Source organism: Natator depressus, chromosome 8 (assembly GCF_965152275.1).
Source record: "Natator depressus isolate rNatDep1 chromosome 8, rNatDep2.hap1, whole genome shotgun sequence".
NCBI lineage: Eukaryota > Metazoa > Chordata > Testudines > Cheloniidae > Natator > Natator depressus.
Window position 1 is genome coordinate 11,393,353 of NC_134241.1, and position 15,447 is coordinate 11,408,799.

Genomic DNA, 15,447 nt, shown 5'->3' on the forward strand with positions numbered 1-15,447 from the left:
GCAAGTATGTCTCCTCGAGCTGGGGATCATGCCCCCAGCTCAAAGTGTTGACATACCCTATATCTTACTAGGGTCAGGGTGTTATCTATGCAGATTTCCCCATACTCAAATGAAATTTTACCCTTAATCATGTAAAGTGGGATTTTCAAAAGCAAAGTCCCATTGAGAGTCACTGCAACTTGTGCTACTAAATCACTGAATTAGATACTCTGAAAATCATGCCCGTAGTGACCAACTCTATGGAAGTTCTCTTATTCATGGAAGGAGACTGATGAGCTTGAAAAGGTCAGTTACAATCTCATTATCCACCCACAGCTGACTGAAAGGGTTCCCTCCCTCTCCTTACTCCTTAGAGACAAAACCTCAAGAAACATACTGAAACGTATTTTACTTTCAGTGATACGTGCTGAAAATATGTGCTTCTACCAGTCAACTCTAGTCATTGAGCAAAACATTAGAACACAGTGTCAGACGTGCAAGAAAAATAGCTCCACAATGCAACATTAAACAAATGGGTAGGGGGACGCTACATTACTGGAGTTTCACAGGACCACTTGTGGTGATGTATAGTGAATGAGGTGCATAATAGTGAAAGCAGCATTTTAACTCTGCATGCAAGAGACTAAAAGAATAGCTAATTTAAATAGGATGAAGTGCTTATTCCTTTAGAGCCTGATCCAAAGTCAATTTAAGTCCATGGAAAGGCTTCTATTAACTTTGGCTTTGGATCAGATCTATGATTGCCACAAAAGTGTATTGCATACAAGCCAGATCCTCAGCGGGTGCAAACTACCATAGTTCCACTGAAATCAATGGAGCTACACTTTTGATGCTGCAGTGTTGAATTACATCAGCTGGTGGCCCTATATATTTAAAATTAGAGGTTGTTGTGAATCATTTTCCTTCACAGAACAAGTGAGAAATTAGTATAAGAAATTTAACTTCAGACATCTAATAGTAATACATAGCACTTATATAGCTTTACCACTTGGTATACTCATTAATTGATTAACCTTCACCCACTGCTTTTGGGACAGGTAAATATTCCTACTCGTTTTACAGATGGGGAACATGAGTCAAAAGGAGATTAAATGACTTCCCCTCTGAGTTACAGTAGGAGTCAGGATTAAGACTCAGGCCTGGTCTACACTGGTGGGGGGGATCGATCTGAGTTACACAACTTCGGCTACATGAATAACGTAGCTGAAGTCGACGTACTTAGATCTACTCACCGCGGTGTCTTCACTGCAGTGAGTCAATAGCTGACACTCCCCCAATAGCCTGTGCCTCTCCCTCCGGTGGAGTACCGGAGTCGATGGGAGAGCACTCAGCGGTCGATTTATCGCGTCTAGACTTAAATACAACTAACGATGCTTGTTCTCATTCCCACATTCTACTGAAGCTCCAGCCACAGTGTCTTTTTCCTGTTCCTCTAACTGATGGAACATTGTTTAGCAACTTCGAAGATGAACCTTCTATGCACAAAAATGTCAGAATCTTTTATAATCTATGATTGAATAGGAAGAAAAGTAAGGAGAAAATGATTATGGACTCCACATAGGTTATGACAGAGCACAAGAGCAATACAATACTGATTTCTGTGGAGGAACAGGAAGTTGTTCATGAAAAGAGGAGAAAAGGGTCTGAAAACATACCCACAGTCCTTTCCACAGACAATTGCTGCAGAGGGAATGTGAGAGAGCTGTCCAGAATGTTCTCCTAACAACTCAGCGAGGGAGAGTACTTGGTGTGGACATGAAAACAAGGAATAAAAACTGCTCTGTGGTCAGAAACTGAACCACATAACTTGTAACCAGTTAAGCTGCACATACTCCCAACTAACTACAAGTCATATAATTCCAGCTGTAGCTACTGGTCACATTCTTGAATTCCAAACTACAGGTCAAGTAAATACCAATTTGTACAAGGTGCGCAAAGAACAGAGAACAAGCTGAGTGAATTACCAAGGATGGATATTAAGGTATGCTTCCCGTTTTTCTATATTTACACCACCATGGTATACTGTTTGGCTCTTCAACTCTCTTCAGAAGTCTGGTAGGTGTAACATTTGCTGGAGTTCCAGCAGAAAAGAAAGGCTACAGCTACAAAATTACCCAGAAACTGGCCAGTCAGTTGATTGCATCATGGTCAAGGATTCTCCTCCTCAACATCAAGGCAACTGATCTATTCTCCTAATGAACAGAACAACACAAGTGAGAAAGCTAAAGAGACAGCATAGGACTGGCAGATTTCCTATAGAGTAATCCAACGACTATGAAAAGCACAGCATACAAACATAAGTAAACCCATTTGTATTATGAGATTACTGTAACATTTCCTTGACGCATGATGCCTTCAAAATACCACAAATAATTGAATGTTTGATCTGCTCGAGAGATACATAATTTATGGAAGATCTGTCTTACTATTTTATAACACATTTTTAATAAATCAAATAACTCCACCCTAAGACACAAGCCTTAACGTGAGTAACTAAACAGTTCAGAACAGGCATCCCTGAGAACTCAAACTGAACACATACAGTATTAAGCCCTAGAGGTCTGGGCAAGATGATAGCCGGAACTATTAGCAATTTATCCGTTGTCATAAGTAATGTTTTTATAAGGGTGAATAGCAAAAGAAACATAATTACTTTATCAAGTTAGTTTCCATTCTGCACTGCCTTACACTCTGTGCAGCCCTAATGAACTGAATGGAGTTGCATATGGTGGAAGTCAGCATGAAATTTGGCCTGCAGAACTCAATACAGTCACACACTTAAAAGACCCAGACAAATATGGGTCAGATCCTCAGTTGATGAAGCTAAGCTGATTTATACCAGCTCTGGATCTGGCACTCTGTCTAAAGGGTATCTCAGGAATCTAGAATATATGCACGATTATCTCAATAATAAGGCACATGTTGCATGATCTCAAGTAAATCCCATAGTATAAAAGATCAAATGGTTGAATTAAAAATGGATTTTGCTACGGCTCTGTTCCCACCTCATTTCCACCAACATTATAGCAAACAGTTTCACTAACAGGAATGTTCATGGTATAGCAACAATAGTCATAAGTAAAGTTTGAATTAACGACCACTCGCATATACACTGTTAAACTGATTCTTATCCAGTCCAGGAAAAGAAACAATACCATGTGATCTAGATAGCCAATTACAACTATCCAGCCCAGCAGGAATTTTGGGTATTGAGTTCTGGATAGTGAAGCGGTCATGAACAAGCCACAGATCAAGAATTGATGATTCAAAATATTTGGCAAATAATTCTGAACAACAAATACAATTGAGAATATCTTAAACTTCTCGCAAAAGAGAAGTGGAGGTTAGAGTCCTCACATAAATGATACAGTATGAATTGTCCACCTACACCTACATGCAATTTAAAGAGAACTGTTACCCTTCTGTGAGTAGATATTTATTGTTACCATCTGGGTCCCAGTTGTCATTCTGGTTCTCCTTCCATTGAAGTGGGACCTCTCTCAACATATGTTGAGAATGTATTGAAGAATGGCTACAAATTATTTACCGCTGAGTAATGTTACAAATAATGTAGCATATTTAATGGATACAGATTTGCATTGTTGTAGTAAACACAAACATATTCCTAAAACATCTGCTGTTCCCCCTCTTACGAGACTGAAGGGACACTGCAGTAAGTACCACTAAGGACAGGTTAGCAGAAGACTGGTGCAAACCCTTACAAATCTTTTCTTCTGTTTTCTCACTAAAACAGCCAGCAGTGGTGAATCTCATAAACGCAGCCCTTAGAATTTGACCCCTGAAACCTACACTGATTGCATTAGGGAAGGGAGCACTACGTGCAAATTATTGCTGCTTCACCCTGGAAATTGTCTCCTAGCAGCAGAAAATGGAACATAAAGAATGTGAAAGATCTACTTGTCTTAACTTGCATCAGTTCCTGATGGGTTTGTGCAGACAGGGGCATAAATTATACCTGAAAGTAATGACATTTGAGAAAACAGATTAAGGCATCTCTTTTCCCATCTGCTCAGTAGGGGCCAGATTCCTATCTCTGGGACACCTGTGTTAATGCTTAAGTGGCACATAAGCACCAACATAGGAGACTGCATTCACCTGTATCTAAGAGTTTTCACAGAGTCCTTTTTCATGAGCTGTGGAGGGAAGGCAGAAGGAAGATTCCTCAATTATGCCCCGTATTACTGCCTTGACTGATGGCAGCCTTCATTGTGGAATACTGGAGGCAGTTCCCATTGAAATCTGGGTCAGGAGAGGTGGTCTACTACTTACTGGGGCTGAAGGCACATTCTCTGTGGTAGTCCCAGCTCCCACCTGACTGTGGAATTCCGGTTGAAATCAGGACCTGAAGCTGGATCCTTCATGCGGTAACAGGCTTTGCCTCTAGAGGTCTCCGCCAGTCCATAGTATTTTTCCAGTCTGTATCGCGGTTATTCAAACTTCATCTAGTAAAGTGTAGAGCACACCAAGTATGCTCATACCATGAGCCCAATTCTCAGCAATTCGTCAGTCCCTATAGCCGTTGGAGTCAATGGCTCCTGACCCCAGTCAGATGATGGCTATGAAACCCTGGCCCATGTCATGCTGTTAGGGGCAGGAATCAAAGACAATGACTTACCCACATTCCTGTGTGCCACTCCCAGAGTAATATCATTTGGTCTGCTGAAAAAATTCAGGACAGAATTCTGGAATGAAACTCTGATCCTTTTGAAGTCAATGACAAAACTTCCATTGTCTTCCGTGGGGCCAGTATTTCACCCTAGGTATCTAAATGTGTAGTAAAAACAAAAGTCAGTAGACATAATGAACAATCCTAAGTCTGTCATAAATAGCTGTTTATGGTTTGTTTGATCAGTGTTAGACGATATTAAGCATGCTAATCTGTATTCTTGAGAAGCTGTCAGGAGGCTTGTTGATACCAAGATGCCTGTGACTTAGTGAAATTGTTTACCTTTTATTTCTTCTTCTTTTGGGCATGATCCAAAGCCCATTTAAGTCAATGGAAAGGCTCCCCTTGACTTTAGTGGGCTTGGAATTAGGGCCTTCAGCCCAAATACACATAGGGACTCTTAGGCATTGCAATGCTGAGTGTTGCTGCACCTAATTTTTAAATGCCTTCAAAATCACTAGAATCCACAAACCCTTGTTAGGCACCCAGGCTGCCTGTACAATGCATAGGGAGAAATAGGAGCCTAAAAATGCAATAGACAGAAGCCAGCATGCTAGGCAGGGAGCCATCTGGGCTAACCAATAGCAAATGCTGAAGACAGTAGGCCTGGACATAAGGAACTTGCCTTATTTTTTAGTAGGCATGATTGGGAAGATAAATGGATCAGCTAGAGACAGGATGCCTGCACTAGCTAAGATAAGGGAGAAGACCTCAGTACCATTTACAATGGACAGGATAAGCCTGGAATGGAAGGGGAGGTAAAGAGTAAGTCATGCATGCACAGTGTGTGGACAGAATATGCTGTACAGGGACTGGTTCCTACAAATTAACCATGCCAGTCTGGAGGTGTATAATGCAATGTGTAGTTCAGAATACGTGAGTTATTAGTGTTGGTCAAAATGTATATAAGGAAAAGTTTTGCTGTGTAACTCTGGATGTGAGCTATATCCTAGGCTGACCCGACACTTGAGTCTGACCAACTCAGCGTAGCTTTGCTATATGCCAGATAAAGGAACCTGAGTGACGAAACTGGAATCAAACTGAGTTCTAAGGGAACTGAGTGGAAGAGGTCTTGTGCTGGGATCCGGTGGAGTAGGGAGGACCTCAGTTCCCCTACCCTGCTGCTGCCAACCCCACCTCGGGGGTAACCCACCTTAGGCCCAACAGCCTGTGTTTGCTATCTGCCCCAGCAAGACAGCTGGGCCACAGTCTGCTATTGCTCTGCCCTGCCCAGAGGGCTGAGCCTGACCTTGCTTGCTGCCGGCTGGCTACAAACTATTATTGCTCTGCTCGGCCCAGAGTACTTGAGCCTGACTGTGTGGGTTGTAGGCCCCAGTCACGGGGCTGAGCTAAAGGTTGCCTAGGCCCTAGACTCTTTATTGATTTACCAGGCTAATCCCATGTTGATCAGCTGTCAGCCACTAGGTGGCACAGCGAGGCGGAGTGACCTCCCTCTGACGCTGACATGGAAGACCCACTCCAAGCCACTAAGCATCAGTAATGTATGTAATTCTTTAACATACTCAGTCCTCGTACACAAACAATGGAAAAAAGTTGGATGGTTCTTCATGATCTGCCAAAAATGATTTTTGGAAAATGCTAATTAAGCAAATAAAGAAGCAAATGGGTCAGAATGAGGTTGCTCCTTTGTGCCAGCTGGACCGTAGTCTCGGTGGTATATGAAGTAATTAATAAAAGAGTTCTTAGGAGCAATGCTAATGCATCAGATCAATAGCAATCTGCTTCCATAGTGTCAAGAGTTCCGAAAAGAAACAAGGAGAAAAGAAACAACGTGGCTGAGAAATTAAACACAATTGACAGTATAATTAAGAATAGTCATAGAAAAACTGTTACTTGGATTAAGTCTGCCTATTTTAAGAGCTTCCTCAGAAAATTGTCTGATTGGGCATCTGTATTGGTGCACAAGGATCATTTTCTCTTACCCATAAGATGAGCCAAATCAGTAACTGTGACCTTGTCTCATAAGGCTCTTTAGACTAGACAGTAGAGAATGTGAAGGTCCTGACAAAGGGAGATGTAGTATCTTATTTTTCCTACAGCATCCAGTGTTCCAGATAGTTTGCATTTCCCACCACTTACGTAAAAGGGAAATTGTTTTGTGGGCAAGTGTATGTCTCAGGGCTCTGTGGACTGTGTTATTTTACTCTGTTTGGAATTGTATCTTGAAATTAAATATTTCAGAAGTCAATTTTGACATCTGTTCTATACTTCTTTGGTGATTTTCTTTTTGTTGACCTGCTACAGTGACTGCACATCAGGAATTTTGAAGAACTAGCCAATGATTGCAGTGTCTCTTTGACAACATCAGATGACCTTAGTGGATTATAACATGAAGCTGTTTAGGACTGGCTTTGCCAATTTACCTGCAAGGTTGTCCTTGCCTGGGTACAGGCTAAGGCAGATCAGCATTCTAAATTGTTCAAAGCTTGCCAAATCTCTCGCAGGAAAACACAATTATGTGAGAACAGTCATTTTTTAAGCAGAAAGAAAGAACAAATATAGAAACAAAGAGTTACTTGGAGTTGGAGCATCCTGTCTGTAATAGTGTCCAACTACTAATGCTTGAAAAAGAGTAAGCAAAACTAATAATGTAATGCACTTACCTACAGTGTATTTGTGGGGAACTGGAGAAGGGCAGATTCCTTTTGAATACTTTCAGGTGTCAGTGTTGGCCCTTCCAGCATGAGTTTTATCTTAGCTTGTTTTGATACAAATATTCCTAGTTATCATGAAATTATCCAGTCCTTTTAACAATGCAGGAACCAATTTCAGACTAACTATATCCGTACACTGCAGAAAGAAGTATTTCCTTTTATTCGTTACTAACTTTTTAATGTTAATTCTAAGTGTTCATCTGATATGCTGTGGGACAAAGTAAAAAAAGGAACTAATCTGTTTTCCCTCTGCCCTTTTAAATTCTGAACACCTCCCTCTTAGAAATCCTCACTTGCTCCCCGGGAACACCAATCTTAGTGAGTGTACATAAAACTTTTGTAAAACTAAACTTTATTGAAATTGGCACTCTCCCAACCCCAATAAACCTAGAGGCTACTGAGAACAGAAGTGTTCCTGGATATGGTGACAGATGCTCAGCAAAGGATACTATAGCCTATTTGCAATATATTTATTTGCGCAGCCTTTTTCTGTAGCTATTTTCTGTTTCCCTACCCCCTGGTTAGTGGGATCTGCCCATCTCCTACACATTTACAGTCCGATTTTGTGCATTTATTAGATGATTTTTAAAAAACCACTCCGTTTCTCCTCCGCAACCTAATTGCATTCAGATTATGCCCTCAGTAACACTTGTGCAAACCCACTGAAAGCAAATGTGCTCTCAGGTTTAACCAAGGGCATATAAAGGTCTGCAGAATTATTATTACTGGTGATGATATTGTGAGCCAAGAATGTCTTAAGGCCAAGAGGCAACGGCGGTGCAGGGGAGTTACAGGAATCTCCGGATTCTGGTTTGTACATTATGGTTCACCAAAGAAAATCATGGGAGGTCTCAAATGAAAGCTGGTGTCACTCTGGTCCACTGTTCCCTCTAAGCTGTGCGCGTGTGCGCGCGTGCGCACAGATCCTAAACCCCGTGCACACGGCGAAACACCGCACGCACAACAATTTGAAGAGAAGCACAAAAATTTGCACAGAAGAAATTTTTTGAGCACATGGCCTGTCAAAAATTAGAGGGAACATTGCTCTGGTCCTCAATATTACCGTGAAACGTATGTACAGATATTATGTAAGGAGTTAGGTATATACTGAAAACATGTTCTTAAAGTCTGGGTATGGTAGCTGGTCACCAGCAAAGACAAACAGGTTTTCTGTCGGACGAGTTATGTGTCTTCATCGATCTATGTGGAGATATACATCAAAGGTTTGTTCCACTATATTTGGGATACAAAGGGGATGCTCCAGCACCCTTTGCTGAGGGAATAAAAGGCCTGCACTTTTGCTTCATGAAAATGGGATCTCAACCAGGCTGGGTTGAAAGTGCTGAAGAGAACTTTGGGTGAGATAAACTTCTTTAGACAAGAGAGTAACTTCTTAATGAAGTTAGTCTCTAGAAAGTGTGTTCCGATTTTGTTTTATATGTAACCATTTATTTCCAATCATCTTACTCACTATCACCTGAGTCTCTAATCTTCAATAATAAACTTACTCTAGTTTTTACTATAGATCTGTCTAAGTGCTGTGGTGTTAAGCAAAGTGCTGGATCTGAGTTGAATCTTACAGGCTGGTGGGCACTGTTCCTTTGGGAAAAGCAGACCTGGTAATTCGGTGAGAGTTCCGTGGAGAAGGGGCTGGACACTGCGGGGAATGGTCTGAAAACTTGGGGATTGGTGCGTGCCTATTGTTACCTGTATGGAGATAGCAAGGTCTGTGGAGGCCTAGAAGAGACTGCTTGTGCTGCCAGATGCTGTTGGTTTCAGGGAGCTGATCCATAGCAGGCAGAAACAAGACTGCTTCATGCTTAAGGACAGATGGTGGTGAGGTGTACCCCTGTGGAGGTGTCAGAGATATGAAAGAATGAAATAGCCCGTTCAGACTGTCAAAGCCCAGAGTGCATTTGCAGGGCTGGCTGTTGTGTTTTACTTGCATACTGAGCCAATTTGATATGGAAATGAGGGAGGCACAATGAATATGGAACCTCCATAATGCCATTTTTTTACCAAAGTCATTATTCAGGGTATGACCACATTTTACAGTTGCTGGCTTCAAATTACAGCCTACTTCTCTTTCATCCATATTCACCGTCTGTGTCATTGGTTAGAATGCTTTATTTTTTTTAAAAGGCTTAAATATGCTTTTTTTTCTAAGGGAAAAAAATGAGTGCATGAAACTCAGCATTCATTAATAACTAATCTGCAACAACAGAACAGCAGGTATGTGGAGCACCGATGAAGGCAAGGGGAAAGAGAATTTAGTTAACAAACTTCCAAAGGTTTGTTACAAATAACCAAAGGGGGGCAGGGAAATAATGTTTTATAAACAATGGAAAATCCCATCTGTATCCTTTTAAAGCTGTACCAATGTTGTTCACAAACTGTGGAATTCACGCCTGTACAGAGGGCTAGCACACAAGCTTGGCTTAAATGGCCCTTGCACTGGCTGTCTGCATAGCAATGAATTGCATCCAGTGTGTGTACACACTCATATGTTGAGCACACTTGATCTAAAAATTTATCATGAATGCTTTTGCTCCTTTCAGCTGCCTAACATCACATGAGATGAAGTGAAGTGATTTATCTCTGTACTTAACCACTCTAAATTATAGTAATTGTACCTAATTGCTTTAATACTTTCTTCTGTGGGTGTTTCATTGCCATGGTTACTAGTCATGTGTAAACAGTTATCAATTATCTCTCAAACAGAGTATGCTTAAAAAAACTCTCAAAGGCTATAAAGGAGGGACTGCATTTGCACACAAAAAAAATCGTATTTTTGTAATGTGAGACTGTAGATCTAAAAGAGCCAGCAGAACCAACTGGTGAGAGTGTGTATATAAAACATATGCACTGGGACCAATTCTGCCACTCTTCCTCACATTGAATAGTGCCTTTCTCTTCTTGGAATCAATGGGATTACTTCCAAAGTAAGGTACTACACCATGTGGGTCAGGGTGGTAGAACTGGACCTAGGAATAATATAGAAGGTTCAAGTAAGGAGTCAGATTTTCAGGTAGATTCACTTGAAAGTACTGTGAGTGCATGGATAGTTGTGAAAACTGCGTGTGCAAACAACCAACTAACTCTCCAGCTGAGAACATTCATCAACAAATGTTTTCTAGGCCCTAATTCAGCCAGCAAATATGTGCTCCTGGCTTGAATAATTTTAACTGCTTCCTGGAGCTGATCAATAGCAGGAAATGGCAAATATGGATTATAAGGAAGCCTACAAGATCCTCTTCAGAGTTGTTTCAAGTTTTGATTTTGCTATTTGGGAATAAATGTATGGAGTAAATAATGGGAATGTATTTTATAGGGAACTTGAAATATAGAGAGAAGGTTTAGCATCCTAGATTAACTTTTCAATACAATCCAACTTGTTTCAGTATGGAATATGAAATAAAACTTTATGGCAATTTCCAAAACAAAATATTTATTTCTAGGTACATCTTGTGAGCTACAGACTACACAACTGGGTGCAAATGCAAGACAAAATTAGAGAATGCAAAGAAGTTAGTCAGCAGGAAGTTAGGCACAACTGAAAACATATATTTTTTCCAGTTCATCAGCTGTTGGCAGAATTTACTTGTAACCCTGATATGTATATCCTGAGATGGTTCTCAGATCAATTGTAGAGTGTCAACACACTGCTCTGCCATGTTATTACCAGTCTTATTTAATCATTCATGTGGAACAGTTTCAAAGAGAAGAAATAGATACCTTGCCATGCTCTGATTTGGGAGCTACTCATTCGGAGTGTAACAGAAAATCCTGGCTGCTGAATAATTTAGGGCTGTAAGGAGAGTTGTCTTAAACTGACCCAAGGGAAGAGAACAATGTCTAGAATGTAAACTCATAATGGAAAAAAATAAAAATCAGGAGAAAGCAGTGGCTGCAAAAACAATAAAACTATGTATTGCAAAATTCATCCATTGTTTAACATTTACTGAGGGGACGCAGACGTTTTCACTCAAATGTTTCTTGTTTCCAGAGTCAGAGAGTTGAGATCCAAAGCTCAGACCTCCAACCAACTATAGTCAAATACCAAAAACAACCATTCAGAACTGTAAAAACGAAGCCGTTCCAAGTTAAAGCTGAAAAGGTGGACTTGACACTGTCTTGACACACCCGACCATCACACACGACACACACATCACACTGTTTGCATCTTCCTCTACTGATCTAATGCAATTCCCTAAACACGCAGCGTACAGGATGGAGTTGCATACAGTTCAGTTTCTCAGACACACACAGCCTGTACTTTCAGTCCGATGGCTTTTATACAGGAAAACAACAAAACACGAAAGAATAAAAGTAAAGTCTCTGTGAGAGAGCACATTACATGTCTCCTTTGCCACAGGTTGCATCTGCAGCCGAATACAAAATGGCCACTGCCTCCAGCAGACAGCAAACTTGGAGGAATTTAAAGTGCAATATTCAGGAAAAAAAAATTTACAGTGCTTCTGCATTTCCTAGTGTTTCTTTAAGTCTGACTCCTCTCTGAAATTTCTGACACAATATGCAGGAATTGAATCATGTGACTTCCAATGACTAATTTACTCCTTAGTACAGTGATCTGGACATACTTAAGCATTAAACAAGGATTAGCTGTTCCCAATATTTTGCTCCCATGGCAGCAAATAAGCTCCTGTTTTGGACCATTTTTATAAACATTACTCCCATATTGACTAGCACCTGATATGCATTCCATGCATGGTACCTTTCTTCCAGCTAACTGCATATTAAATCTAAAAGGGTGGTTAGCCTTAACCCAAATAGCATCTTAGTCTATCAGCAAAATAAACCAAATGTATGAAGCCTGGGTGACTTCAATAATATATTTTCTGACCATTGGGATACAAGAAAATGGTGAAGCACTACCTGCTCTGAGTCCATACCATGCCAAAGGCCCACATATTCATGCTTTTTGTTTAGTTTCTGGTGAACAGTGTTCCGGATTCAGAATCAGGAGACTTGGGTTCTATTCCCAGCCCTGACCTGCTTTGTGACCTTAGTTATGTCATTTCCTCTCCGTTTTCCCTTCCACCCCTTTGCCTGTTTTAGCTGTAAGTTCTCAGAGCCAGGACTCTCAGTGTGTGTGTGTGTGTGTGTCTGGAGTGCCTAGCACTAGGAGCCCGGATTTCAATTGGGGCCTCTAGGCACTACTGTAAAATAAATATTTAATAATAATAATAAATGCTGTAATTTACATGATGTCACCAATGTCCTTTAGAAGTTCAGCACCTAAGAGAACCACATTTCTCCTCCAGTTCTGCAGCAGCTTCTAAAGGGCCATGCCAAAAGCAAAAGAAACTCTGGACTGATCTTCTTGAAGATTTGTTTTAATTTATGTCAAGTCCCAGTCTCTTACAAAGTCCTAATGCCTCCAGGTGTGACCCTCTTCCCCTCCTTTCCAGCACGGATCCCCCTCTGCAGAGAAAGAACTGAGCCCTAAGCACTTAGGGAATGATCCTGAAACAACTCACGGGAGTAGACTATGTTCAGTACTCCCACTGCAGTCTATGAGACTCATCATGTAAGTAAGGGCCACTCACATGAATAAGCTTTGCAGAACAGGCCTCTTAGTTAAAAATAGGCTAAATTTTCACAGGGCACTTGAGGCCAAATCCTGCACAGAGTTACATCTAACCCGAGACACTCAGCAAAGCGATAAGTACCCCACCAAGCCCTTAAGTGGTCTATTCACATGCAGTTCTGCTGGTGCTACCCAGCCCGTTCCAGAGCACATATCCAGACCTCATGCTATCCCCTCACCAAGTTTCTACAAAGTGGGTAGTTAGGGAAAGGGGCACGTTGCAGGTGGAGATGGGGAACGGGGTGGGCTTTGTCCAGTTAGATCCGTCCATTTCCCTCTTGTATCCTTAAATACATAGGCATGTGTGTGTGACTGTGAAGCCAGACTAGCAGGTGCAAAGTGTCGCACGCAGTATTAATGTTAGTATCTTTAAACCAATGTCATAAACAGAGTAATTTGCAGATTTATGGAGAAGGGAAATACTCTCAGCCACTGGGATAGATTCTGCTCTCAGTTATGCTGATATAAGCCCTAGATCAACTAGAGGGTTGCACACTTCATTGCTTATGTAGGACAAACTGTACACACAGCTGGGCCCCTCCCCCTCCAGTCTGCCCATCTGAGGGGACCTGGGCAGGCAAGGAACCCAGCTAGGAGGGAGAGAGAAGCCTGGTCAAAGTGGGGTGAGGGCTCCACTAACCCTCTTCCTAACCCTAAACCCAAACCCTACCCCAAAGTCACTGCCACACCTCTGCATCCAGAGTGACTCAGCTCCCCTGCTCCAGGTCACTGCCTCACTCTGTATCCTGAGGGGATGTCTACACTGCAGTTAGACACCAGCAGCTGACCTGTGCCAGGTGACTGGGCTCCCGAGCCTTGGGCTGCGGGGATGTTTAATTGCAGTGTTAGGCTTCCGGAGGAGCCCGAGCTCTGAGACCTTCCCACCCCGCAGGATCCTACAGCCTGGGCACCAGCCCCAGCCTGGAAGTCTACCCACCAATGAAGTAGCCCGGCAGCCCAAGCCCTGCAAACCCAAGTCAGCTGGCCTGGCATGGGCCAGCCATGGGTTTTCGATTGCAGTGTAGACATACCCTCAGTGACCCAATAGTTAATTGTTGGGTGCTCTCTTCTCTGAAAACCCCATTAGCCTGCTAGCCGCTTCCAAAGCAGCTTCTGTGCATTCCTCGTCAGGGCCTGCTTCGGGAGTGTGGGCAAAGCAGCCCGCCCGCCAGTCTGAGGATCCAGCCGACTGGGCAATTGCTGCTGTGAGCCCCCTGATGCAATTCACCAAGCCTCTGCTGGCAAGCTGTGGTTGGCCTGTTCAGTGGCTCTATTTTCACCAGCAGGCACTAAGTCAGGCCCTCTCTGCAGTTTGCCAGGGAGCTTTATGCTGGGCTAGGGCACTGGAAAGAATAATTGAAAAGAATATTTAATTAGATTAAATGTCGGACCTGTCATCAGTGACAATGTCCCTCTAATTAGCAAGTCGGAGACTGTAATATGCTACCAGTAAAGATATTGCTATGCTCTCTTGGGGACATGAACTGCTGTCTAAACATGTTGCACAGATGTTAATGGAAGCCACATGCGTGGAATTGAGGGCACTGGATAGCCCTTCTAATTATGATGTGATATTCTCCGCTTAGGGTGCCAAAACAACACTTATACTTGATCAGCTGTTTTGCGATGGTCTGGGGTGTTGAAAGGAATGCTTCAGGGGAGCAGAAATCAGGGAAGAAGGTACTCAAGATGGCAGGAGAATTCTCTGCGGTTTTTAGTGATGGGAAGCACACTAGCTGTTTGTGCTCTGAACTCCGACTTCACTTGGGTGGACAGCCACTTTCCCTGCTTCTCCATATGGGGGCTACCAAAAAATTCTAGAAAACATATCTTGTTAAATGGTTGAGGAACCACTGTATCAACAAGTGACTGATTCTGGCTCCCACAGGATAGAACCCTTTCCGTATGGAGTGGTGGTAGACTTCTTCCCTGGTTCTCTAAAAGGCACCATAAAAGCCTATATAACAAAGTGTTTGTCACCATCTGTGCATTAAAATGTGTATATTCACTGAGTCTCACCAGCTCTTTCAGAGACGCACACTGCAGATATATTAAAACTCGATCAACACGTTTTCATAATCAGTTTGGTATTTGCTTGCACAAAGCAACCAAATCTAAAGGAATATTTCTGGAGCTCTCTACCCCACTTTATTAGGATGCAGAGAATGGCAGGTTACCATCCACACAACACCACACACATTGAGTCTTTTCAAAAATAAACCCTAAGGGGTGATTTATTCCTTTTTCCCCCCCTTTGGCAAAGCTCAATAAAGAATGAGTTGCCCTTCCCACAGTACTTGTCCTCAGGCTCTCTGAGGTCACAGACTTCCCCCATATGATCACTGTCGAAGTCCAATAAAAGAGGAATAAAAAGGTTCTCCCATTCTCAGGGTGCTAATTCCCAAGGGTCTCTGCGATCATTCATTCTCCCCAGAGATCTGTGACAAGTCTCTGAGGAATCCCAGTTCTCCATT